Source organism: Kryptolebias marmoratus, linkage group LG7 (genome assembly GCF_001649575.2).
Source record: "Kryptolebias marmoratus isolate JLee-2015 linkage group LG7, ASM164957v2, whole genome shotgun sequence".
Classification (NCBI taxonomy): Eukaryota; Metazoa; Chordata; class Actinopteri; order Cyprinodontiformes; family Rivulidae; genus Kryptolebias; species Kryptolebias marmoratus.
In genome coordinates, this window is record NC_051436.1 from 9,484,396 (window position 1) to 9,510,427 (window position 26,032).

The 26,032-nt window shown below is 40.5% G+C and overlaps 1 protein-coding gene and 1 long non-coding RNA gene across 6 annotated transcripts in view; both read left to right on the plus strand.

Annotated features, from left to right (window-relative positions):
- The window catches only part of elavl2 (ELAV like neuron-specific RNA binding protein 2), a 221,214-nt gene that overhangs the window by 159,290 nt on the left and 35,892 nt on the right, over positions 1–26,032 (plus strand). For 2 of the 4 annotated variants that reach the window (XM_017414444.3, XM_037976429.1), the window contains exon 1: positions 23,970–24,099. The exons of 1 other annotated variant lie outside the window; for it this stretch is intronic. The gene's annotated coding sequence lies outside the window, so the exon portion shown is untranslated. Of the gene's footprint in view, positions 1–21,316; positions 21,929–23,969; positions 24,100–26,032 lie in introns of those variants that run through there. One more of the 4 variants, XM_017414443.3, reaches the window with a different exon arrangement.
- Positions 16,280–18,907, plus strand: LOC112450446. Of its 2 annotated transcripts, XR_003039078.2 has the most exons (3): positions 16,280–17,107; positions 18,469–18,588; positions 18,711–18,907. It is a non-coding gene; the product is annotated as an uncharacterized LOC112450446 (long non-coding RNA). The 2 variants fall into 2 exon arrangements; XR_005233365.1 differs by having other exon boundaries at positions 18,469–18,907.

Here is a 26,032-nt window from a genome sequence, read left to right on the forward strand (position 1 = left end):
GCTCAGCTGGGCTCGGTGAAGAGCGGCTATTGAACTGAGGAATGACTGTGATGACGGACGGTTACATAGTGCAGGCGGGGCCTGTCACTTGTCGTCATCACGTCATTTGCCTAAAGGCGTGATTAAAGGTGTCTTTAGCCAGGACACGCGGGAGCATGATATCCCATAGTACATATGTTGTACCTCGTTCCTCTCCTTCAGGGAACAGTAGTTATATGCATAACATTACGTTACACTGGACAGTCCATCACAAGGCCAACACAGAAACACACGACAAACACCCACGCATACAGTCTCAATTTAACGTTGTTTACATTTACATGATTTTGGACTATGTGAGAAAAACCCACACATTCACAAGTGTATGTGCTGGTGCTAAACACATCACCACTGGACAGCTGCAGCTTTTAGTTTTTAACCAAGTAATTTTTAGTAAATAAAACTGTCACCTACTAAAATCACAAATTGACATAACTTGACTTCAATATGTAGTGTTTCTTCAGTAGCCTCAAGTTGCCCCCATCCCAGTGTGTTTTGCAAGATCCTATTGTTTAAAATTGGTGCCAAATTTTCCCGGTTTACGGGCTCTGCCACGTTGTATTTTTGAAGCCAGAGTCTGTGTGGTAGGGATGCAGGAACTTAAGCCCCGCCTACTCGCCCATGCACAATTATGGGGTTTATGGGCATCAAATAACTAACTACAACTAAAAATATTAGATTGTTTTAACATATAACAGCAAGGTAGGAACTAAGCAAATAAAAAAGAAGTAAACACCTGGAAAAATATCTAAGGTGAATTTTTAGTTATTAGTCCCATTTGTTTATATGGACTTAAACTTGTTCTGCAGCCAGCCACAAGGAGGTGCTTGCTCCATTTTGGCTTCAACTTCCACGTTACATAACTGTGTCTAGTTATTAAGAAATGTCTATGATAGGAATGAATATAAAATAACCCATAAAGTGACAAATCCTAAGTTCCTGCATTGGAATAAATCAAATTAAATGAAAGAACCTCCACTAATTAGGATATTCTGCACTTTTTTATCATCAGTCTTCTCTTAACCATTATCCTATTCTTTTTGGCATGTTCTACCAACAAATTCACTCTCGTTACACCAGTAAAAATGGATAAGAATGAAAAAAAAAAACCACAGGCAAACTCGCTGGAAGCAAAACTTCTTCTTTAACAGCTCTTTTCTGTCGAATCTGGCTTCTGTGAGACTCATAAATGTCACCCTTTCAGCGAGAATTCCCAAAGTAACATGAAACGCAAACAAACTGTAGGATTCAACTCCCACCTCCGCTGCCTCGACACTTACTCACTCGCACATCACAGGGATTGAGAAATTGCTCTGCAAACTGTGTCACACATGTACATGTTGTTATCCAGGTAGAGCCGAGCAAACTTCTCCTCCTTTTTCATACGTTCAGCTCAAATGTTTATTTAACGGGGCTTTTAGTCGGTAACATGGCTACTGTATATTTAGTGACAGCGTGAGTTTTTTTAACAAGTGGCACTGTGCAATATTCCAGGCTTGTTATGATGAGGATTAATATAGGTCTATATGAGGTTGAATCAGATTGTTCAGTTGATTGCAGCAATGGCAACTGGCACGATAATGGTGCTGTAATGTAGGTAAATTAGCTTATTTGCTTTAGTGCCATCTAAAGTGTTTTCTGCTAAACCCTTTTAAAGCAGGGTTGTGTAGAAGGTCTATGCACAATTGATATCTTACCTAAAGTTCTTTGAACAGCTTCGGTTTTCTTCAAGATTGCAGTGGCTTGACTTAACTGTTGTTCATTGGGGAGCGTTTTCTGTGGCAAGCTAGGGGGGGTTTGCACACAATATCTGCATTTTTAGAACATTTGTTTCCTTTTTTTACAAATGCACTGCACTGTTACGCAAAGATATTTAGGAACAGCTTCAGCATGCCGTTTATTGGGTCGTATCTGCACACGTTAGCGTCAAATACGCAATAAACCAGGAAGACATCAAAAAAGCTACAGTACGAAAATGGATTGATTGTCTTTGATAAAAGTTGTGGTGCAAAAATTGAGGTGGATCAACATGTAACTAGGAAATAAACAAGCATGCTTTTTAATGCTTTTTGTATTGAAAAATACAGCAAAACGGGCTTTGATTTGTAATTTCTAATGTACTTTGTGCCTAGTTCAGGGGTGTCCAATCCTGGTCCTCGAGGGCTACTATCCTGCATGTTTTCCTTGTTTCCCTGCTCCAACACACCTGATTCAGTGGTTAAATTACCTCTTTCTGTTCTGCAGAAGCCTGTTAATCACCCATTGATTCAAATCAGGTGTGTTGGAGCAGAGAAACAAGTAAAACATGCAGGATGGTGGCCCTCGAGGACCAGGATTGGACACCCCTGGCCTAGTTGGCTCTTGTGCATAGAGACTGCATGATTCACATATTTGTATTACACAGTTATTTACGTAGAATCATATAGTTATGTGTTAACTGCAAATAGCACCAATAGTAGCTAGCTGTAGCACTTTTGATTGCAGCCTGGGGCACTTCTGGCAGTGATATCATAATATTTCTGCCGGAATAACCATCTAATGTGAAGCTGCTGACAGTTGACAGTCTGAATGTTTACAAAATGGCTTTTGCATAAATCGCCACGACATTTCTAAACTGAAGTTGTTTTAAGATGGCAGCAATCCACGTTGGTCTTGGCTTTGTTCAGACTAGCTGTTAGGTCATCAATCCAGTCAGAATTATACTGCAGCCATCTTGAATATTAAGGACTCCAAACTGATCAGTTGTAGATGCACATCCAACAATTACTTTGAGAGTTTCATTCAAACTGGTTCAGTGTTTCATGAGATATATATTGCTAACAGAGAAACAGGGTTGATGCCAATGGTTAAAAGAAATATTTTAAGTAAAGGTTTTGTGAAATGTTTGGTGCTTAGTGTGTGCTGGGGAGCAGTCTCAGCTGCTACCATACAAATATTTAGGCTAATACTTACAGAACTGGCTAAGTTATTGACATTTTCGTGATCTCTAATGTCAGTTATCTGCCTGCCATCTTGAATTGGATTGACTCCAAATATTAATCAGTTGTAGATGTAGACGTAATGTTTGGTTTCTGAACATTTCATTAAAATCTATTCAGTGGTATCTGGGTAATTTTACCTAATTAAGTTAAACCTAATAGATGATGGCAAAGTTTTAGAAACAGATCTCACTCAATCAGATATGGCTGAGAGTTATGTGATGAGGATGACTCTTAGCTATTATCACACCAAATTTCAGCTCAGTTTCTGTAAAAATGACTGACTTATAGCCATTTTTTGTGTTTGCTAGAGTTGCTTAGCTGTGGCAGCAATATTAAATGAGTTTGACAATTCGAAAGTTAATCAGTTGTAGATCTACATCCAGTGATTACTTTATGGGAGTTTAATTAAAATTCGTCCAGTGGTCCATGAGGTATCTGTTGTAACACAAACGAAAACACAGGCAAAAACATTATCGCTCCGGCTTTTGGACGATAACAAAATAGGAGTTTTGTTACCGAATCAGACTCTAAATCAAATGCTTGATTTGCACAACACATGAAACGTAGAAAGAAACTCGGTTAGAATAGCAAGCAGAGGGGGTGGAAAGAGAAAAAAAGTCAGGCATCGACTTCGAAAGCTCTTACCGTTCAGCTCACCACTGTCAAGTAGGTCAATGCGACAGGCTTGACTGATTTCTTCCCCTGTTCCTCTCGTGTTCGGGCTCTCGCTCAGCAGGTGCCACGGTGGATTCACCTGTTTGATAAAGCTTACCCAAATGCAGAGTGAACTGCGCGTCTCATCTGGAAAGAACTCCGTGGGCTTCCTTTGGACAACGTAATAGATTATTCATTAACTTAAGCCAGCGAAAGCACCGCCAAATCACGCGCACGCACACACACACTCACAAAAGAAAACTTGAAAGACTGTAATGAAGTTCATCCTAAGTTCATCAAATGCCACTGGACATGTGATGGTCTTTAAGCTTGGCTGCTTTTTTTTTCAGGGACAGATAATCTCCGTTGGTACCAGCTGAGCCATTCTTATTGAAGTCATCTTCCCTCACAATTGAACATTTTGCAAAATATAGAGCATAATGACTTGCACCCTCCACTTCACAAGCCCTCTTCCTGCACACTCAGCTGCTTCAAAAAAGACCAGCTCTGACTCATAATAGACCTCATTAGTCTTGTATTGAATAAGCTCCAAGCCGGCATAACCCAGCCTCTCTGTTCACTGCTGCCTTCTTTTTTTCTTTTTTTTTTTCACTCGTGTGCGTGTGTGTGTGTGTGTGTATTCTCCATTAGAGAATTAAAGATTAATTGCCAAATTTCTCCGGTTTAAAGCATTGATTAATGACAGCGAGAATCACCGGTGGATCCGGGAGATTAATGTTGTGAGATTCGCCTCCTTTAGATAGCTATTGATTTTGATTTTGCTGAAAAATGCCCGTCTTCTCCCTCTCAGGAGGGCAGAGAGGCTGCGAGGAGCACAAGCAATGTGCCAAGCAGCTCTAAATTACGTTTTGTGAGGCTTGGCTCAAAATATGAGCATTAGGAATTAACATTCACTTAATTGGGCTGCAAGTGGTTGTACTAAAGAGGTTACCAATGGCAACAAAGAATCAGCTGCTGTATTACAGAAAAAAGGTTTATTCAAATTGGGCATTAGCTAGGCAGAGAGAATTAAAAATATAACCTTTTCTTGTTGTGAAGAATCTCCTTCTCTTTAAACTCGATGCTCTAGTTGAGGAAATTGTCCCTTTTAGGATTCCTAAAAGCACAATTCCCAAAATAGGCATTTTTCCTTAAACTGCTGCCTACAAGCAGGCAGGAGGACAATTGCCTTTTCTGCGGCTGTCACAGTTTTTACTGTTCAATCTCAGTCTCAGTCACAACAAATCAAAGCGACCGAAGCATTTCATCTGTTGGGAGGCACGGGCCTCTTTATTAAAAGTGTGCCACGGGGAGGTAGTCTTCCGAACGCGGGATTACGCCCGTTGTGATCCGCCTATTAAGCGCACCGTATTAGCCGTATCATCGCAAAATGACATAAAAGCCACTTTGAGAGCTGAAGGCCGCTTCTGATATTTCAGTGTCGGGAGNCGCAGCATATCAGGGAGCACGTAATCTCAGATCCAATTATGCTTCCATTTTAAATAAGATATCTTTATAATATCCTTAGATTGTTAAACTTTTAAAAGGATAGTTTGTAGATTCATGAGACAAGAGACGAGAGGGGAAAAAAAAAAAGAAGTGATGATTCAAATGGGTTTGCAGTGCCGTCCTCGTCTTTTTTTAATGTGAGCACAAGTATATTTAATGCTGTATGAGAGTCTGCGATGATACTATGGCGTACACGAGGCGATGCCGATGGAAAATTGTGTTAAATGTAACATTGAAAAAGAAGCTCCTATTTAGAGGTCTTAGCACTGGGCTCAAGATGACGGTAGTTGGCGAAGTGTTAAGAATTTGAACAGAAATCTTGACTTTTCTCACATTTTTTAAGATCCACCCCATATTCGTCATCAAGTAATTGAATATAAACCTCCTTTTATGAGTTCCCTCGCAAAAAAAAAATTCAGCTCCTTTCTTCCAACTTACCTGAGAGCTTCAAGTGGATGTCTTCAAGGCCCACCACTCCGAACCTGTTGAAGTCAATCAATGGAGTTAAGATGAACCACTGGTTGCCGGTCACGTAGACTTATGTTGAGGGATTGTTTGTCTCTGCGATTGAGCTGTCCCCTGGGTCGACATTAATTGAGCTCCATGTAATCACACACACACAGGCGCCCACGAACATTGTCTGCAGCTCTTAAAACGATCGAGAAAGTCTTCCTGCTTGGATGTTCCATTTTTAAATTATAATTTTAAAAGATTTTTTTGTTCTTTTCTTATTTTAACTGACACCCAAATGTCTCCGATTTACCAAAGAGGTAGAGTAAACGATGTCACAGGGAAATTCTTGGATGTTTTTGTTTCACCTGCAAACCAGCTGCATGATTTTTGGTACAGCCGAGTTAGTTGATTGGTCCGTCACTTGACTAAAAACCTTAAGTCAGTAAATATTATGAGCTAAATGACGAATGCAACTGTTCAAGGTATCCAAAGAAGAAAAAAAAACAGCTTCCTGATTAAAGTAAACAGATACTTCTCTGCCAGCTTACTAACTCACTGAAAAGTGACCTCAGCAACTTAGTAAGCTCTTGTGCATTTGTTTTTCCCCCCCATATACTCCATCTTACTTGAAGCCATTAAGATTTCTAGTGAGCTGGCTAAAGATTTTGTCTTATTTTCAAGTGTGGAGGTAATAATAAGAACAGTACAATGCACAAGAAAGGACAAGGTTTCTGGCTAACTAGTTAGCTTCATTAATCAGGAAATTCACTGGAAAGTAATTCCAACTAGCTAGCAAGCTCGTGTGTTTACATGTTTACTCCTGGGCCTTCAGCTTGAAATAAAGTAATAAGGACAGGAGCGTGAGCTGAGACCATAAAGGGGGGAAAAAAATACTTTTCACTTCTGGAATGGGAGCTGTGCACTAAAAGTAGAACCAAACTCAAGTATGGATTAGAGGTGTGACGTTCAGAACGATTCAAATCTTTTGTACAGCTCTTTAAAGTGAACAAACGAAACCGAGTCACAGACTGAAAAACTGTTCATTTTTTTTTTGACCCACTCTTTGTGATTTCTTCCACAGGTACAGACACACACATGGTTCTCCTTTGCTATTCTACTGAGACGAAGAACAGGCAAAGGGGCGGAGCTCAGCAGGTGTTGCGATCGGTGAACATGCGCTCAGGATGGCGGGGGGGCTGCATGCTTGACAAGTCACGTGGTACCGCCGTAAGCCGTACAACTGTGTGTAGTGACGTACGGCTGTACTACGCCACATGTGAATAACCGTTCAAAGGATTGGCCCTTTTGAACAGCTTATTGAAAAGAATGGATCTGCGAGATCGATCCCATTGTGCTGGTATCAATACAATCGAGTAGATTCCGAGTCATCCAGGACATGGCAAATCTGAAGAGGAAAAAAGACAAATGAAGCAAGTGGACTTCTATTCTGTAGCTGAAGACATGCAAAGTTTCGAGCTTTAAACTGCATGACGTTTGTATAGATAATATCAACATTTAGGTCGATCCACATACCCCTACTTCAGTGATGTAGGAGTAAAGTGATATTCGGCATGAGCATTCAGACTGAGGTTGTTTTGAAAAACATTGATTATGTATCTGACTTAGTACTAGATATGAAAATGACCTGGGTCGGATTTGCTATATCCTGACTGTCATTAAAAACATCGGAAATGGGACAAATATAGTAAAAAAAAAAAATCAGATTTGGGCCATTTTTGCCTTCAACGTAGCCTTGGTGTCAAAAGGCATCAAGGTTTTCTGTGCAGGATAAAGGGGGTAAGGAGAAGTTAGTGGCCCACGTGAAACTCACTTTAGAGCAGGTGTTTGATCGCAAACTAAACGGCCACATCGAGGCATTATACACTGACGTCCCGAATGGGTTAATTCAGAACCCAGCTTGAGTTTGTGTTTACTTTGAGCTTGGCTTTTATTTTTCCCTGTGTCTAGTTTCGCCTAAAATTATATCTTCCGCCATTTCTACTCTCATTTTTGCCAAATGCTAAACATAATTGTACCTTTTTAATTAAGGTATAAGTAGAACAATTAAAAAACAGAAGGCTGAACATAAAGAAAAGTGGCTAAAAGCGTAGTCTTTATTTTTATTTTTGCTTTTTTTTTAAATTACTCTAAGTTCTGTACAACAACTGAAATAGACATATTTTAACTTTACTCAAGGCCTCGGAGAAACACTTTGCTGAATAAGTGAGCGAGTCCTCTTTGTCCTCTGTGAACGTGTTTTCACTTGGATAAATAGAGAAATAATTGATGAGATACCTGATCAATTTATCTTCCCTGTAAAGCTTGGCTATCTACTTTGTACAAATATTTCTTTGGGTGGAAGCAATTAAATGTGGTGATGCACTACGGTAGCACTGCACGGCAGAATCGTACCTCAGACGGTGAATCAAAATAGGATTTATCACATTCCCCCTTTAGTTAAATTCATTAGGTCGGAGAAGTCATTATCTCCGCAAACTGCCACAGCTGAATAATTAAACATCCCATCAGCTGTTTGTTTGACCTGAGTTTATGACATTATTATTCCTCACTCTTTGCTTCCTAATAAAATCATCTCTTTAATTTAAGAAAGAAAAAAAAAAACCAATGGCTCTTCATGTGGAGTGCTGCAAAGTCCTGACTCTAGATTTGTCTAATGCATAATAAATTGCAATTATGTGCAACTGTTGTGGCAGAAGTTCAACAAGACCTTGAGAAATAACAAGGGGCTTATTTCAATCAGATAAAGGCGACAAAAGTAAGAAAAAGAAAATGGTACTACTCAGTCCAGTGGAATTGTTCAATATATTTATATTAAACCTATCGATTCGGCCTGTTAACGTTGCATTGTTGGGAAAAAAATGGAATTGCTCGTCAACGTATTTGTTGAATGTGAAATGTAAAGGGATGGAACGCACAATTGTTTTACCCGCACAAGTGGTTTTCGAGGTTAGGGAGTGGGAATGGTTAAAAAAGCGTACTTGACATTCAAAGGTCTCAGTGGCTCTGCCTTTCAGGATAGAACAAAAAAGCTCCAAAAGAGAAACAAGTTCTGGCAACTTCAGATCAGCCTGTAGGGTGTTGCCTCCTCAGCGTTCCCCTAATTCGGTTCCGACACGAGGAACTGATTCATGGACGACGTTGTTTGAGCGTAGGACTGTTAGCTCTTTGTAGAAAAGGGCACAGATTGGATGGAACTAAGCCCAGTAGGGCTTTGTAAATTAGTCATCCGGTGCGTATACCTGCATTCGTTCACTCAGAGAAGACCGGCCTGATTTAGTGTACACAGCGATGAGTGATGGACCTCAGGGCGATGTGGCAGACAGTGTCCGAGAGCTGGAGACATTTCAAATACAGCAAATCACCTTAATCAAGTAAAGGTATGAGGTAGCTTGTATTAGGATCTTCCCAACTGAGTGAGAACCCAGCTTCAGTTTGACTTTGGCTACCAAAGTAGCAATGTTAGCTTTAAATGAAGGCTCACAATCAAAAAGAAAAACCAAGGATTTATCATTTGAAGCAAGCTCTGTATGTTTTCCTTGTGGAGTATTTCCTGGTAGCTCTCTTATATTAGAAAACATGAGCTCCATTATGTCTGCATTTAATTCCAATTTAAAGTTTTTTTTTAAATGATGACTGAACAAAATGCTGCCTCGTTTCACTTTAGGTCACAAAAGCAACAATGAGTTTATAAATCTGTAACCGTAACTGTACATTTTTTGAGTCTAAATCAAGGTTGTTGTTTTTGTAAACTTTACTATTTGGCAAAGACTTGTGACTGCAAGCAGCACCGGTTGGATTACACAACAGTCAACACGGAGCCAATTAAACAAGGGCAGAATGACGACGAAAATGACTCAACAAACATTTTACTAATCTTGCCCATTTGTGCCCAGTGTTTTTTTCTTTTCTAACATTTACACTGAGACTAAGCTTTTTAGCTGTCATTTTTCATTTCCTTTCATGTTTTAAGATCAGCGGAAAAAATTCCCACTTCCCACTGGGAACCACTGGTTTAAACCAAACCAGCTAGTTACCACAAGTGACGGCATCATTAAAATGGAAGAACTTTATGAGACATTGTGTCACATGGAGCTCAAATTTGGTAGGAGCTTATAAATTGTGGCCATTTTGCACTTCTGACCAACATACCACATTACAGTGAGGCTGTATTGTAAGTTGCATGAATTGCAGCTTTTTGTATAAAGATTTTTGTCATTAGCCTAATATTTTTAGCTGAAGAATTGCAGTTAGTCAGAAAAAAAAGAAGAAGAAGTAGAATTCAGTCTAGATTTTCAAGTGAAGTGTCTCAAAAAATTGCACCCAAGTACGCTTTTTCTGAAAACGCGGGGTAAAAAAAAAAAAAAAATTGTCACCTCTCAAAGCCTGTTTCACTCCAAAGCATTTTGGATTCATTTGTAGCTTTTACTTTGTAATAGAAACACATTTTCAGTTTGTTTGTGAAGCCGCAGTTCGGGGCTTTTACATGGAAACTGTCAAAACATCACAACAAAAGGAGCCGAAGGCGAAAATGGATTTCGCCTGACGACAACCGCAGCTAATCATGCCTGTGCCTCCTCCACAATGGGTTTTTCCATGCTTTTAAGCCTTAATAAAGTCAAAGTAAATCACCCTCTGTGGTGCTATGTGTCCCTTATTTTCCTGGATTGATTTTTTTTTTTTTTTTCTTATTGTAATTGATTGGAGGGTAAAATAATACAGGGGGGCTGGCTGTGCCGTGTGTCACCGGTAAACACAAGTTTGAAAAAAATAAAAAAACAGACTGCAAATTGACCTGTGTTTTGTCAGCCGGGGTGGTAGCTGTGAACAAATGTCTTTTTAATGAATTGTTCTATTCATTAGAGTATTGAGAAAGAATTTGTTTAATGAGCTTAAAGGAACCTGTAGTAAATTGCCTCGTGATTAACTTCCCACCTGTTCGTTTGACCCGTGTTTACAGTTTCAAGCGTGCAGCGACGGTGTCGGCGAAGCCTGTGCCGTTTAACGAGAACTAAAATATCACTGCTCGCTTTTGTAGGGGATGAACAAATAGTATCTTACCTGTTGTAGATAGCTCTTTGATTGACCTCAGTTTGGAGAAACAGAGTTTATTTCTGACTAGATGGATTAGCTAATGGCTAAGCCAAAAGTCCAAAACTAAACCAAACTCTTTGAATTCGGTTTCTTCTTTGTAAGCGCATAGAGCGGCAGCAGCTAGCTGTATCACATTCGATGCAGCCTGGGGCACTTTTGCTAAAATACCCATGCAATGGAAAACCAACATTTTGTAAAGGTTTATAAAACTGCATTTTCATGGACTGGTATGACATTTCAGAGGCTGGAGTTGTTTTGGCCTGCAGCCACAGAGACGTAGGCAGACGATGTTTGTGTCTGTCTGTTACCAAAATATCTCATGAACCACTGAAGAAACTGTAATGAAACTTGCAGAAAGTAATCATTTAGTGTACCTACAACTGATAAGCTTTTAAAGTGAATTAAATTCAAGATGGCTGCCACAGCCAACTGACCTTAAAAACACTAACTCATAACTCAGTCAGTTTTACAGATTTTGGCCTTAAATTCAGTGTGGGAGTAGCTGAGGCGGATCCCCAACACATATTCGGAGCGCTAACAGATTGCACCAAATCTTTGTCTAGCAAAAAATCTCAATAACCACTGGTCTGAACTGTTTCTTTTAAGTGTTGTAGGCCTATTGGAAATGTGCACTAAGGTTGTGGATGCACGGACGAAAAAGGAACTTTAAAGCCGAGCAATTTCTCTCTCAACAGTTGGCACATTCCTTGTGTTCCGACTTCGAAGACTGAAGGGACAATTGGCTTTCAATTGCGCCAGATCTCAGACACAACCTCTTCTTCTGAGATTTAAAAGGGAGGCAGAGATCAAATTCCACTTACGAATGAAAGCCGTTTAATGATGCCCCTTGTTTGTTTTCTGGGAAATTCCCTCCTCTGATCTACCGGACCCTCTGAAGGCTTGTCAGGGAGCGGCGCCACACAAAAAAAAAAAAAAACTCTTGATTTCTTATTTTATCTGCAGACAACTAAATCGATCCTTGTCTCACCTGCACCTGCTCGCCTCGCTCTTCGCACGGCCCCAAGGAGATGGGGCCCGGCGCTGTCCATCCCGCTCTCCAATCAGCCTGTTTATACCAGGCGATTTCAGCGGGAGAGGAAGGCACCGGGTGGTCAAGCACTTCTCTGTGTCTCCAAGTGTAAAAAAAAAAAAAAGGAAGGCAGCATTGAAATTTTCTTCGGCTCTTGACACATCTAATTGGGATTTCATGCCCTATTTTCCCAGAGATCCGAAACCTCACTCGGCTCCACCACAAGCGGTATTTCCCCCGAGGATCGAGATGAAAGAATTTGTTTTCAGGTTTTATTTGGTTTTAGTTGCTTTAAGGGCCTTTTTTTTAAATCACACTAGAGCAGATTTTCAATAAAAGTGCTGCTTTGCTCTTACTTGGGAGACAAAATGACTTCTGTTGATTTGGTTCGTCTGAAAGGCGGTAAGAAAAGAAAAGAAATGGAATACCAATAAAGTTTCCTCCATCAGTGTAATTCATTTGAATGCATAGCTTTTTTTCAAGATCATGGCTTAAGAAAGCACAGCTGGTTTCATTCATTTGTATTCATTTGGCCACTCGGGAATGCCTTCAGCTGTTGTTGGCTTTCAGTCAAAATGTTTCATAAAGAGCTGTGAATATTTCACCTGAGGACATTTACTAGACTGTACAGTGAATCCCATTTTACCTTATAGATTCTGACATGGAGCCATGTCAAAATACTGTCTTGTCCAAAGGTTTTAAAGTATCCCTCAATTCCCAATAGTACTTGACTATCTTCAGATGAATGTTTGTTATACGTTAGGCTACTTAAGCACGACCGATGAGTCGTTTAGGCAGCAAAAGGGAAACTCAGGATGAACCATGTGTTTGCACATAACAGACAACTTGGCAAAGACCGCTTTTTAAATGGGATATTTAGCTAGCAACTAGTTAAAGTTGAAAAAGTTAGCAAACCAGTAACAGAAGTACCGATAATATTACCAAAATACAAAAGAAATGCTTGCTAGTTGCAAAATTAAAGTTGCTAATAGTATCAAAGTATAAAAATTACATGAACTCGCTAGTTACAAGGATAACATCAAATTTTAAGTTGATGTTTAACTAACTAGTAGCTAATAATGAAGTTAAACAGGGAACAAAGTTACTAGCTATATAGCAACAATTTGCAACTATTAAAAACAAAGTATGAAAAACATACTTGATAGTAACACAGTTAATTATAATTTTTGAATATCATTTTTAGCTAGTAAATATATACTGTCACTACCTGGCAAGTAACAATGGTAAATTGCAAACATGGTTATTAGCAGCTAGCTAGTAAAAGTTACTACTAGATGTAATAAAATGCAACAACTATACAAGATATGTAGTATTAAATTTAAATTTTAGATTGATGTTTTAGCTAGTAACTAGCTAATGTTTCCAAAGTTATGTTACTAATAGTGACAAAGTAAAGTTACAAGCTAGTTACGCAGTAGCTAGTAACTTTGGACTCTTTAGTTAGTTAGTTAGTTAGTTAGTTAGTTACTAATCAGCTTGTAGCTTTACTGGTAGTCTGCCACGAAAACACAATATGTTCCCATTTTTTTCAATATTTGGAAAACACCAAAGTTAACACAGTTTGACAGACATAATGTGGTATTTTTGCACCATTAAGATAATTCTGACAGAGCTATACGCTAAAAACTTGTCGACTCTCAAGTCCAGTAGGTCTTTTTACTCGTTTCTGAAATACTTTAGGTGTAATCAGCAGAATATTTTGTCATGTTGTCAAGTAAGTGAAAAATTAGCCAAAGTCCATAGAAAAACTTTGAAGAAATGTCATAAAGCATAAAATCTGTTGAACGTTTTAGGTGGTTAAAAACCAAAACATAAAGAAATTATAGTTGGTTAAAACCCAGTACATAATACTGTAAATGAATGAACAAGACTATTGTCGTTCAGTAAAGCTCAGATCCCTCATCATGTTGTGATGTGCTGTTGTATCATGATGCCATTTTTGTCTTCATGAGCCCTGTGTTCCTGCAATGACTTCACGCAGCCTTATATTACCCGGCCTTAAGAGTCACAGTGGGAGCGCAGGCTTCCCGGCAGGACTCATATTGGATGGCCCCCAGTCGGTGACATCATGCACGAGCGTCATGTACAAAAACATGGATATGATCTCAGACCCGCAGAGGCTGCTTCATTTCTTTTAAGCTACACGTTAGCATGTCTATAAACGTTTTGTGATAAATGTCTCATCGGTATTTCTCTGCTCCCCAGTCTTTGTGTCTTCGTGGGGAAGTTGAGTCGCTTGGCCTCGTTGCCACGGTTTTTACATGAAGCCCATTTCTGGCCCGACTTTTCTATTCTACCTCTGTCCCGCAGATCGTTTTTTTCCCCTTCAAATCTTCTGCCTTTGAGGGGAACCAAAAAAAAAAGCATATTGTGTCTTTCATCCGGTGCAGTAAATTTTCTTGGCTGACCACTGTGTCTGTGGCGTTTCTTCTTCCTGCGGGGTTCTTCAAAGGAACAGCCCGTCTTTAAACTCCTGTCTGGTTCGAAATCTTGGCCTCGGAAAGACCTGGCGGATGTCACTTCACTACTTTGTGTCTTGTAGCTGTGCTCAGTTTTTTCCATGGGTGTCTGAGCTGTGGCCTGAAACGGTCCCCCCCTGCAACCTTCCCTTGATAGCAGACGCTCACTGTTCCTCAGTTGTTGTTGTTTTTGTTTTTTTAAGCGCCATTACGGTTGTTTCCGTTTCATTTTCGCGTCATTTTCAGCCCCTAACACCTGCCTAAAACTAATGCACAGCACTGCAAAAGAAACGGCCCGTAATTAAAGTCTGTAGAGGGATATTTGAGTCCATAAAGCTTCCCAATAAAATACAGAACCTTCACTGTAGTCTTCTCTGATTGTGCCTCTGCAGTTATCTGTGGAAATGCACAAAGAGATTTTTTTCAGAGCCGTTTTCCTTATTATCTTCTTTTGCAGCCTTTCCGAGGGCTCATCTTGGCACGTTTTTTTATCCACCGACAGCAGGGAGCAATAATAATCACCTCCATGCAACACTGGGACCGTCGTCACACAAAAGGCTCCAGCGCAGTGTCCAATAATGTCTCAAAGGAGCCGCTATTGACATCTTAGTCCTTTGCCGGCGTCGCAGAGGCAGAGTGTCCGGGTGCGATAAAACGGCCGGACCTCTCAGCCGCCTGCCGGTTGCCAGAAAGTGTGCGGGGAGGGCGCGTGGGGTGGGTTGGAGGGTGGTCAAGAGAACACACCCTTGACATTTCGAAACAGGAAATGGGACCCGGCGGATCGGTCCCACTGATTATCAGTAAGCGGAGATTAGATGAGAGGGGCGAAATAGTAAGAGAGGGCCGAAGTGGGAGTGTTTCGTGACTCACGCCAGGGCAGCGCTTATTCGGCGGTGGCGCGGCCTGCCTTCCTGCGCTAGTGAGTCCGGGGTGAAAACGAAGCGGCGTTCGCTGAGACTCTTGAGTTTGCGTCTGTCGCCGAATGTTCGTCAGGATGGTTTCAGATTGGAAAGAGGTCAAATGTACAACTGAAGTTGAACAAATTAAAGCCGCACGTTAAAGAAATACAAAAGTAAAATGAAATTGGCTCAAACCGCAGGGAAAAGAACGTGTTATATTAAGATTTTACACGTTACGTCTTACACAGCTACATTTAGGGGTGTCTAATTTTACCATTGAAACAGGTCGAGATGGGTTTGAATTATGTCTCCTATTTAACAAAAGCTGTTCAGTGTGGTTGTTTTTATTCATTTGTCTTTTTATTGGTTTTCTTTTTGTGTGCATATTTATATACCTTTATTAAAAATGTGAATGGACTGTGTTTATATTGTTAAGATGACTTTATTCGTTTTTTTATTGTTGTTGTTCTTGTGTTTTGTAAAGGCGGCTAATGAGTCCAAGACAGATTTTCCCAAATGACTGAGTATCTTCTATCATATTGATTTATATTTAGTCGTATTATATTATATTGTATCATAAGATAGACTGGGTTCACGACCTCAGCACTGAACTGCATGTTCTCCAGGGGAGTTACATATTACACGTTTTTTTAAGATTTATTTATGGCTGAAAGCAGCAACCGGCACGTACGAGATCATTTCAACGGCTGTGACTCCGTCCAATCTCATCACAAGAGGATTTTAGTTTAAATATCTGCCATGAAAGGCGGCGGGCGATACGCACATTCTGACAAGGAAAGCTAGACCCTTGTTGGTTTCCAAAAATGAGCCAAACCCAGATCTTTACATGATCACAAACACAAGGCAAAATCCTTTGACTTGTTACATTTATAACCTTACTTTTTAACCTAAAACGGGTCTAAAAATACAGAAGTTTGTATGTGTTTGGAATAACTCTCAGCTACTACCAGACCAGATTTTACCTTCATAGCTGTACAGCTGACTGAGTTACAGCCCATTTTTTTTATGTGTTGTTTTGAAGTTCAGTTGGCTGTGGCAGCCATCTTAAATCAATCCGACTCCAAAAGTGAAACAGCTGTAGATGCAAGTCCAGTGATTACTTTCTGGACGTTTCATTAAAATTTATTCAGTAGTTTGTAAGGTATTATACAAACAGACACAGAAACCCAGGCAAAAACATTACTGTCCACTTTCACCTTTTGGCAGCGGGTGATAAAAGTGCAAACAACTGTGCTGTATTTATATCGTCTCAGTTTTCTTTTTTAACACTTTTTACCTATTTACGTTTGAAAAGTAGTTTCCGTTTTGCTATTCTGTTCAATAAAACCTCTCAAGGGTTTGCTCTGTATTTCAGCAGTGTCCTTTTAAGGCCAAGCCCATGGCACATGCATCCAGGAAGTGGTTTGACACACACACTAGTTTTTTTTTTTTTTTTTGGTAAGAGCAAACAAGAACAGAAGGTTCAGTTCAAAGCAGCAGCTAAAGTGGTACCAAACCTACCAGAGGAACAGCTGCTGCTTGAGAGAATGTACGAAGGAGAATACACTTAACGCATTAGCATGACTGTGAGCCAAGAACTCCTGGTTGAATACTTTATTCACAGGGGTGGGGGACAATGTGCTAACCATAATTCAACAGGACTGAGAGGAGTATTTTGGGCCTCTTGGACACACTGAATCACTTTCATTTGTTTCATGTGAGCCATCTTTGTATGATGTATCGGGCCTGCTTCCAATAGTATGTGATTTGTCAGCTCTAATTAATCTTTCAACCCAGAGGGTGCTTTGTAATATGGCTGCTCTCCTTGGTGGGAATGGAAGACGTCTGATTCCTTACGGCTCCCTGGGTATAATACGGTGAAGGTTGGCCAGGAGCATGCTGCGAGGGCCTGACAGGAAGACAGTGCTGGACCAAAGCTGCAGGAGTCTGGTAAGATTTTTTTTTTTTTTTTTTCTTGCTAATGATTGTTTCCTTGGCTGCCGCGCGGGGAATTCTCCTGAGCAGCGCAGCGGTGTTTGATACCTCACTGCTCAGCAAGTGCTCATGGGCTATTTGCTCAATCCCAAATGAGAATGATTGACTGCTTAGGCTGCGATGCTGTCTCTGGGTATTTAACGTGAAGGGGAGAGGCTCTGAAAGAGGGAACTGAGCAAAGCTTCAGGGGCAAAAATAAAAAAAAATGCAAGGCAATGCACCGTATATGTTCCTGTACTGCTTTTGTTTTTTGTCCACTTTCATTAGTGACCTGTCCAGGGCGGACCCCGCCTCTTGCGCAATGATCGCTGGAGACCGGCACCGGTGCCACACCAAACATTAGCTCAATATCTGTCAAACTGACTGAGTTGTAGCCATATTTGTGTTCACTAAAGCTAATTAGGTGTGGCAGCCATCTTGAATTGAATTGACTCCAAACATTGATCAGTTGTAGATGTACATCTAGTCATTTCTTTCTGAAAATTTCATTTGAAAAGTCCATCCAATAGTTCATTAGATATTTTGCTAACAGACAAACTAGGTTGACTGTGTAAGTCAATGCCAAAGTTTTCAACAAAAATATAATGCAATATGTGGAGTTTAGACTATGTGTTGGGAATGACTCTCGGCTAATACCATGCCAACTTTTAGCTCATTAGCTGTAAAATTGATAGAGTTGTCACCATTTTGAGTCTGCTAAGGTCACAAAGCTGCGGCGGCCATCTTGAATGAGTTTGACTCCAAAAGTTATTCAGTTGTGGATGTAGAGCCATCCGATCCTTGAGCAGCTGGTGAGATAGCTCTTTGAACGGCAACTTGGAGTAAAAGACTGATGAGCTAACGGCTAGTCTGAGCACAGAGTGGAGATCGCTGCCGTCTTCAAACAACTCCCATCTCTAAAATGTCAATGCGGTTCATGTAAACAGGATTTTACAGATCTTTACACCAGGGTTAGCTTCAGATTATGTGACTATTTTGGAAAAAAAAAATTCTGATATGACTGCTGGAGGATTTCCTGGCTACACAGGAAGTGCTACAGCTAGCTGGCTATGTTAATATGGCCATAATTCACTTTGGTTTTGGCCTCGCTCAGATTAGTTGTTAGCTCGTCAGTCCAGTCAGGGAAAGAAAAAAAAAAATTATTATTTGTTTGTTTTCTCTACAATGAATTTGTTCAAAGAGCTATCTGTGACAGCTAAGATAGTTATTGTTCATTGACTTTCTACACTTTAAAAGATCTGAACTGTCTGTTTTTAAATATCAAGTACTCTGATCCTTTAATATCCACTTAATTCTTTTCTTTTTTTTCTTTTTAGATGAGCCGTGCCTCCAGCGCAGCCAAACGACCACCAGCCACGTTTTGTCTGTTTTCCAGCCGCGAGGAACTCTTCGAGGGGAACGACACCTAAGGCAAAATTTCCTTTTCAACACTTTAGGTTTCTGTGTCGCCACTTTTCTCCTCTCTCTCAGCGAGAGTCCAGACAATTTATTAAATTAAATATATATATATATATATATATATATTTTAAACAACATGTTTCTAATTTGCATTTATTAGTTCCCCCACTTGTGACTGGACTCCAGAATCAGCGCGCGGACGTAAAACCATGCATCCATCTCCATTTACAATGAGTCGTCTTTAGGAGCTGCAGTTAAATCGGGAAAACACGTTCTGTACGCAACTCTGAGTCTAAATGCATTTAAATGTTAAAGCCTTTAATAATTTCAATTAAACATGGTGACAACGAGCTTGCACTAATGTTCTTGTGTGGTTTTATCTTTGTTCCTCAGACGTTTGTTAAGAAAAAAAAAAAAAATCTCATTTTTAAGCACCGTTTTGCCAAACGTTTATGGGAATAAGTCGGTGGTTCCTACAGTTTGTGTAATTTCTGTGGCAGACTGTGACCCCAATTATTGCTTGTTTACGTACATGAAGATTGCTAATAGGCCAATTAAACTACACCACGTTGACAACATAAATGCATCTGGAACAGTTAAATAACTTAAAACCATTTCGGGCTCCTGTTTATATTTTTTAAAAATGTGGCATTACCAGTCATTCCCATTGAATTTGACTCCTGGAGATCATTTAAGGACAACTTACTGGGTGTTTAATGATCCACAGTGAGGTCTTGATCCTAATTTTTGAGCTAATTGTTGAATTGGATGCACATAAAGACTCCTAAACTGGGCTTCTAAATGTGGCAAATTAACGTCAGACAGAAACTAGTATTCTTTCAAGGAATGCACGTCGACCACCACCTTTCGTGCCAAAGTTTTAAACAGAGATCTCATACGAGCTGTTAGCGCTCGGAGTAGGAGTTGGGGATGACGCTCGGCTACTGCCACGCCAAATTTTAGCTCGGTGTGTGTAAAATTGACCGAGTTGTAGCCGTTTCTATGTTTGCTGCGATGGGCATCTTAAATTGGTTTGACTCCAGAAGCGAATCGCTCGCGGAGGTTAGCCCAGTGATTACTGTAATATTTTGTTGAAGATTCCTGCTGTAAGTGGTCTTGCAGTGTACTGCAGTGATTTAAGACATGCAGGTGGGTGATAATGTTGTTGCTTGTGCATATACATTTTTACATCTGTTAGCAAAATATCTCTTAAACCGGTGAATAGGTTTCAATGAAACCTTCAGAAAGTAATCATTACATGTACATCTACAGCTGATTAACTTTTGGAGTCAACCTGATTCAAGATGGCCACCACAGCTAATCAGCCAATGTAAACACAACAATGACTACAACTCGGTCAACTTTGCAAATACTAAACTAAAATCTGTTGTGATGTGAGCTGAAAATCATCTCTAACAAGTATTCTGAGCACTGATTGCTTGAGATCTTTGTCTAAAACGTTGCCATTGACCATTGCAGTTGACCTTATGTCTGTTAGCAAAATATCTTATAAACCACTGGGTTGATTTTAATGAAACTCTCAGGAAGTAATTATTGGATGAACATCTGCAACTGAATAACTTTTGGAAATAATTCAATTAAAGATGGCCGCCACAGCCAACTGATCTTAGAAAACGCAGAAATGGCTGTAACTCAGTTGATTTTATAGATATTGAGCTAAAATTCTGCGTGGTAGTAGCTAAGAGTTACCCTCAACTCATACTTGAAGCATTAACAGAGTGCATCACATCTTGCTTTAAAATGTTGCCATTAGCTATTGCAGTCGACTATGTCCGTCTGTTAGCAAAATATCCCATGAACCACTGGGTTGGTTTTAAAGAAACTCTCAGGAAGTAATGGCTGGATGTACATCTACAACTGATTAAGTTTTGGAGTCAACCCATTTGAAGATGGCCGCCACACCCAACTGAACTTAGGAAACGCAGAAATACGTCTAACTCAGTCAATCCTGTAAATATTGAGCTAAGATTTGGTGTGGTAGTAGCTGGAGATCGTTCACAACACATGCTTCGAGCACTTAACAGATTGCACACAACCTTAGTTTCAAAATGTGACCAAAACGGCCATAAGCTGATCTTAGTTTCACACTCCTGTGCGTGGAATAGCTTCAGTTTAGCTCATCTTGCGCCACCTTCCAGTAATTGTAGCCGAGACCAGGGGGAGATCCCAAATGAACGCCCACCTTTTTGTTTCTGGACTATGGAGGACTGATTATTGACCGGAGTTTACAGACAGTGGGAGAACATCCGGAGCTGTCTGTGGTGCTGAAAGCAGCACGGCCACACGCTGGTTTAGTCTTCTTCTTCTTCGTCTTCTTCTTTTATTTGTGCTGATAAATGATCTTGAGAAAGGACAGGAGTGCTGCAAAAAACGTGAACCAAGAGAAAGACAGGAAAGTGACGGTGACCTATTATTTTATTTTTTTTTTTGCGTCAGAGAGGTTAAAATAAAACCCTCGGTTATGATAAAACGAGCGAATAGCAGCACTTGAACGCACCACGTGGAGCTAAAAACGACCCTAAACAGGAGGCTAAAATGTGGCGTTAACGCTCTCAGACCTGTTTTTTTTATTTTATTTTTTTTTTACTCCCCACCCGAAAAAAAAAACAAACCGTGTCTCGGCAGGCCGATATTTGACATCAAATGCCATATTTAGATAAAAAAAAAATAAAAAAATAAAAAATACTCGGTCGCTTTGAGTGACTGCTGCGGGGACGAATCTTCGCGATCCAGGAGAGCCGAGCGAGCCGGGCGCGAGGAGCCCTCGGGAGCCAATGGCGTTGGAGAGCCCGCGTGCGCACGAAGCCGCCTCTGCGGTGTGCTTCCGCGTCCGTGTGTAGGCTGAATGGATGAAACGCGGAGAGTGCGGACGGATACGCGGGCGCGCCGTGACGCGGCCCTATATATTCCGGCGGCAGGACTATCTTCCTCCTAAAGACAACCACCTCCTCCTCTTCCTCGCTTTGGTTTCCACTCAGTGATGTCGCGTATTTGTGTGGCGCACCTGTAAAGAGCCAGACAGGCAGAAGCCGGCTTTTTTTTATTTTTATTATTATTATTGTTATTATTATTTGTTTGGTTCCTTTTCTTCCTTCTGTTGTTGTTGTTGCTTATTTTTCTGTTTCCCTTTTTTTCTTTTCGGTTTCATGCATTATTTGCTGAAAGGGAACTCATTTTGTGTGTGTTTTTGATTTAATAAATATTTAATTTCTTCATTTTCTACCTTGTGTTTGGCGTTTTTTTATGTTTCTGAGTTTGAACTAAGAAAAAAAAGCGGAATTCGTCCCTTTTTCCTTACGAGCTCATTCAGAGATTGTTTTGCCCTCAGGACGTCCCTAACTTTCATATATAGAAACGGTAAGATATCTTCTACACATTCACTTTTTTTTAATCGACATAATGGCCTGTTGTTTTGATTGCATTTCTTTATTTATTTATTTTCCTGCTGGAACAGATCATGCATCCAGCCTCAGCTTTATCTTATTGCATGCAGGCAGGCAGGCAGGCAGGCAGGCAGGCAGGCAGACGCGACGGGGAAGTCTCCGTGGTGCGTTCATGGTAACATTTTCCAACTCTGAGCTGTACACGGACTCCAATTTTCAGACATTATCCGTGCCATGTGCTGGCACACGGGCCTCCGTAGACCTACAAACGCATAGTTTGTTGTTTTGCTGCACCTACAGGCTTAATAATTTGGTAAAAAATGTTCCTTTTTTTACAGCTTCTGAAAAGAATTCACATTTGCAGTTAAAATCAAGCCCGGCAACTAACCACATGTGAAATTTCTCGTCACTTTTTAAAATTTTGTGTGGAAAAACGTGAACAGTAGCGGAACGAATTACTTTGTTTTATTCCATCTTTAGACGTAAAACAGCCGCCGTGGTTGGGGAGTGTGTGGCTCTGACAGAAACAATGATATATAGGTTAGACATGTTGAGCTGCTTGCTCAAGTTCTGCTTTCATAGGCATATTTTCTTAGGCTATTACTGATTTTCCACGCAGGTGTGAATGTGCAATGGGCAGGTCTTCTGTTTTAATAAAACAAATAATAATAATAATAATAATACATGCACGTTTTTAATAAGGTACCAAAGAGAAGCCTACTTTTTACTGAGGCAGGTTGACTTTTGAACCTAAAACACATTTATTTTATTGGTTAAAAATATGACAGAAGCTGAGAGCGTTCTGGGGAAATGTAAAGCGTAAGCAGGCGAGCTTTAACGTGGATTACTGTAAAGAAGTGGATGAGGCTCATTTGTTTGCCCCCCCTTGATCACCCGGAGGGACACTGCAGGTGCAGAGGGGCGTGTATGGCAGGCCGTTGTAGCATACAATCAACCAACAGCTCTTCCTGTAATTGCTTCATTAATGCTTTCATTCCTAGGGTTCATCTAGGTTCAAAATGACATTGGTAGTAGTCGGAGTTAACGCCATCTAAAATGAGACAGAGATTACGTGTCTCGGTCCCTGCGTCTTCGGTTGTGTTCAGTCAAACTGAGGGATCTGAAAAGCTTTGGGTGGTTGTGTTAAAATTTAATGGCTGTCTTGCAAATATCTATGAATCCGTTCTTCCTATAGTGAAAAACCCTCTCCACAACATTTCTGATGTTTAGATGGGCTTTCTTATCTTATCTTAGTATTTACAAACGATTATTTAAAAACTCAGTAACGTCGTCATTCTTAGGACCAGTAACGTCATTCTCCCCTTTGTGTGTTTTGGGCCGTCGGCACCACATATCTACACGTACATTCTTCCTGTTCAGAATAAACATTGCTGATGTTTGGAATAAAGCTTTTGGGTTTTTTTTTTTACTTCGGATTGCTAAAATGCACTTCTTTGTAGTTTAATTTTATCCCATCAACTTATTTATGCTTTGATATATGTCTATAGTTCTATTATTTTATTGGCTAATTTTGGAAAGTGCTGTTTAAAGTGTGGATATCCCTAATGACATTTTCCTAGTTAGGTTATTTCCTGGACATTAAAAGAGATAGACAGCTTTTCACTTTTTTATCTTATACAAAACTTATGACTACAAAGTTGGAGTGCAGTCATCCGAAATGGGAGTTTCTTAAAGTAACAACATCTGTAATGTTCATTTTTCATAAAAATACTGTATTTGTGGCATTTAAAGCTTCAAAGCCCATTACATTGTGAATGTCTGCATTGGAGGGCCTGACTGACTATTATATGATTAACCGGCTTGCCATAAATTAGCTTTAGCCATTCCGGCCCCTTTTTCCGGAGTTTTCTCGCCTTATATGGTATTTACGTTGGTTCACGTTGAGCCAAAACTGCAGCTGCGTGAAATTAATTGGACGTAATTGTTGATTTTTTTCCCGGTGGGGGGGTGGAAGGCCGAACGTGTCAGCTGATTGGCCGAGGTCTGATTAGTTTATTTAGGGTGGCCGTGTTCCCGCCTCCGCCCCTATTTGCTGCTCGAAAGCCGGCGACCCAAAAAAAAAAAGTTTGATGCCTGCAGATACCACCTCGTTAAATACCCGCGGCGCCGACTCAACAGCTCAAGGTAAGGTTTATCAAAGACGTGAAGCCAGAGCTTTACCTTAGTAAAAATAAATGGATAAATAAAAGCGACTATGACGAAAATGTAGGCAGTGGAGGAAACACTGAAAGTCAGCGGCGGCTAGCAAGGCCGAATGGACGCTGGCATCATGAGAACTCTCTTTTAAAATGCGTTTTTAAACCCTTTTGGTATTGCCGTCTTAGTAACACCTTGCTTAGTGAGGGAAACGAGCCTCGCGTAGTTGCCTCACGTAGTTTGTTAAACTCCGCAGACGACAGGAAGCAGTGCAATTGGGTGTTAGCTTGTGTGGCTAATCTCCGGGAGGTGGTTCGGGCAGTCCGGTCCGGCTGAACTGCGCCGCTCGCCGGACACAAAAGCGTTCGAGCTGCATTTGTTTCAGAGTCGATGCCTGACCAATGGTTTAATTTTTCATGGTTTTGTTGCTTTGCATTAAAATTTCCGTCTGGCTACATTGAAACCTACCTAAAATGAGGGCTCGATGTTAACGGTTTCAACGGCTAGGTGTTGTGCCGAAAAAAGTATCCCCCCCCCCATCTCCGCGGTTTGACCTCGTCTTTTCGAGGAGGCTTGTTTATTAAGAAATTTAAACAAAAAAGTGCTCTTTTTTTTCCCCAACTACTCTAAACACATGTTTTAAATGTGATATGTATTAAATCTACGCAGGGTGCATTTTCCGGCACAACACCGGTCACGTTGCGCAGCTTAGAGGCGTTTTAGCACAGGTGTGGCATAATAACCAATTAAGCCTGTGACCTCCGCTCTACATTTTAGTGCCCTTTATTTGAAATATTTGGCTTTAGTTACTTTTATCATTATTATTTTAAACTTGGGCAGTTCAGTTAAAAGGTTGCTTTAATTCCCAGTCCTTTGTGCCCATTTTGTGATTCTAATAAACATTTTATAGTCCCAGTTTTAGTCAAAAAGTTAAAATGAAATTCGTAGCAAAGCATGTTCAGGTGAAATGAGTGTGCATGTTTGTTTATTTGGGTTACGTTTTGACCTTTGTAATGATTTTAAGGTGGGTTATATCACCTATTGGCAACACACAGAATGGGTTGTGGGGTAATTATAGTGGGTTTTTTGTTCAGGAGAACTTAATTTCATGTTGTTTTTGCGCTTTCGTTTGTCTCGCACCTTCTTTAAATCTGCTCGTCAAAGGTCGAAGGGGTTCTGGCTTGTGTTGAATTAGCTCAAGTTGGAAGCTTGTGAGAAGACGATGCATGACAGGAAGCTGCGAGGCGCCTGATCAGTTAATTTACAAGGTTGTCAAAATATAGGAGCTCTGTCAGCGTAGGGGAACAACGGAGCAAAGTGTCGTGCCATTGTTTTCAAAATGTCAAACACTGGTTATTGCACAATGAGCATAATGTGCTTTTTTAAATGTAGCACTGTTGATGAAAGAATTTTTTTTTTTAAAGTAGCTAGCTGTGCAGGCTTTTGTCAGATAACCTAACTAGATAAGTCTATTATATAATAGAGCGATTTCCTATGGAATGGTTTGCGTTTTCTTGCTTAGAACACCGTTCGCAGTGTAGTTCTTTCCTTATCCGAGTTGCTGCGTATCCGGGCGCAATATGTGACGGATATCTGCTGCTTTTAGGCATTTTTCTTCCCCTCTCTGTTCATGCAACATTCACAGTTTGCGCAACCTCTGTGCCTCTGAGGACGTGAGATAAGAGTGGCTGTCTCTCCGTATCGAGAGTGTGCGTTTGACTTTCTAAATAAAGGCTGCTGACAGGGACTAAAATGCAGGACATGGAGGCCACACATCACTCCTCTCTGTGCAGCAGTTTGTGCCGCAGTATGAACTGGGTTAGTATGCAGTGGGTGGCTTTAGCAAGAAGCAATTTTGTCCCTTTTGTCCTTCTTAAATGGTCATCCATACCCCCCCCCCCCATTCTCTTTATAACTCCGC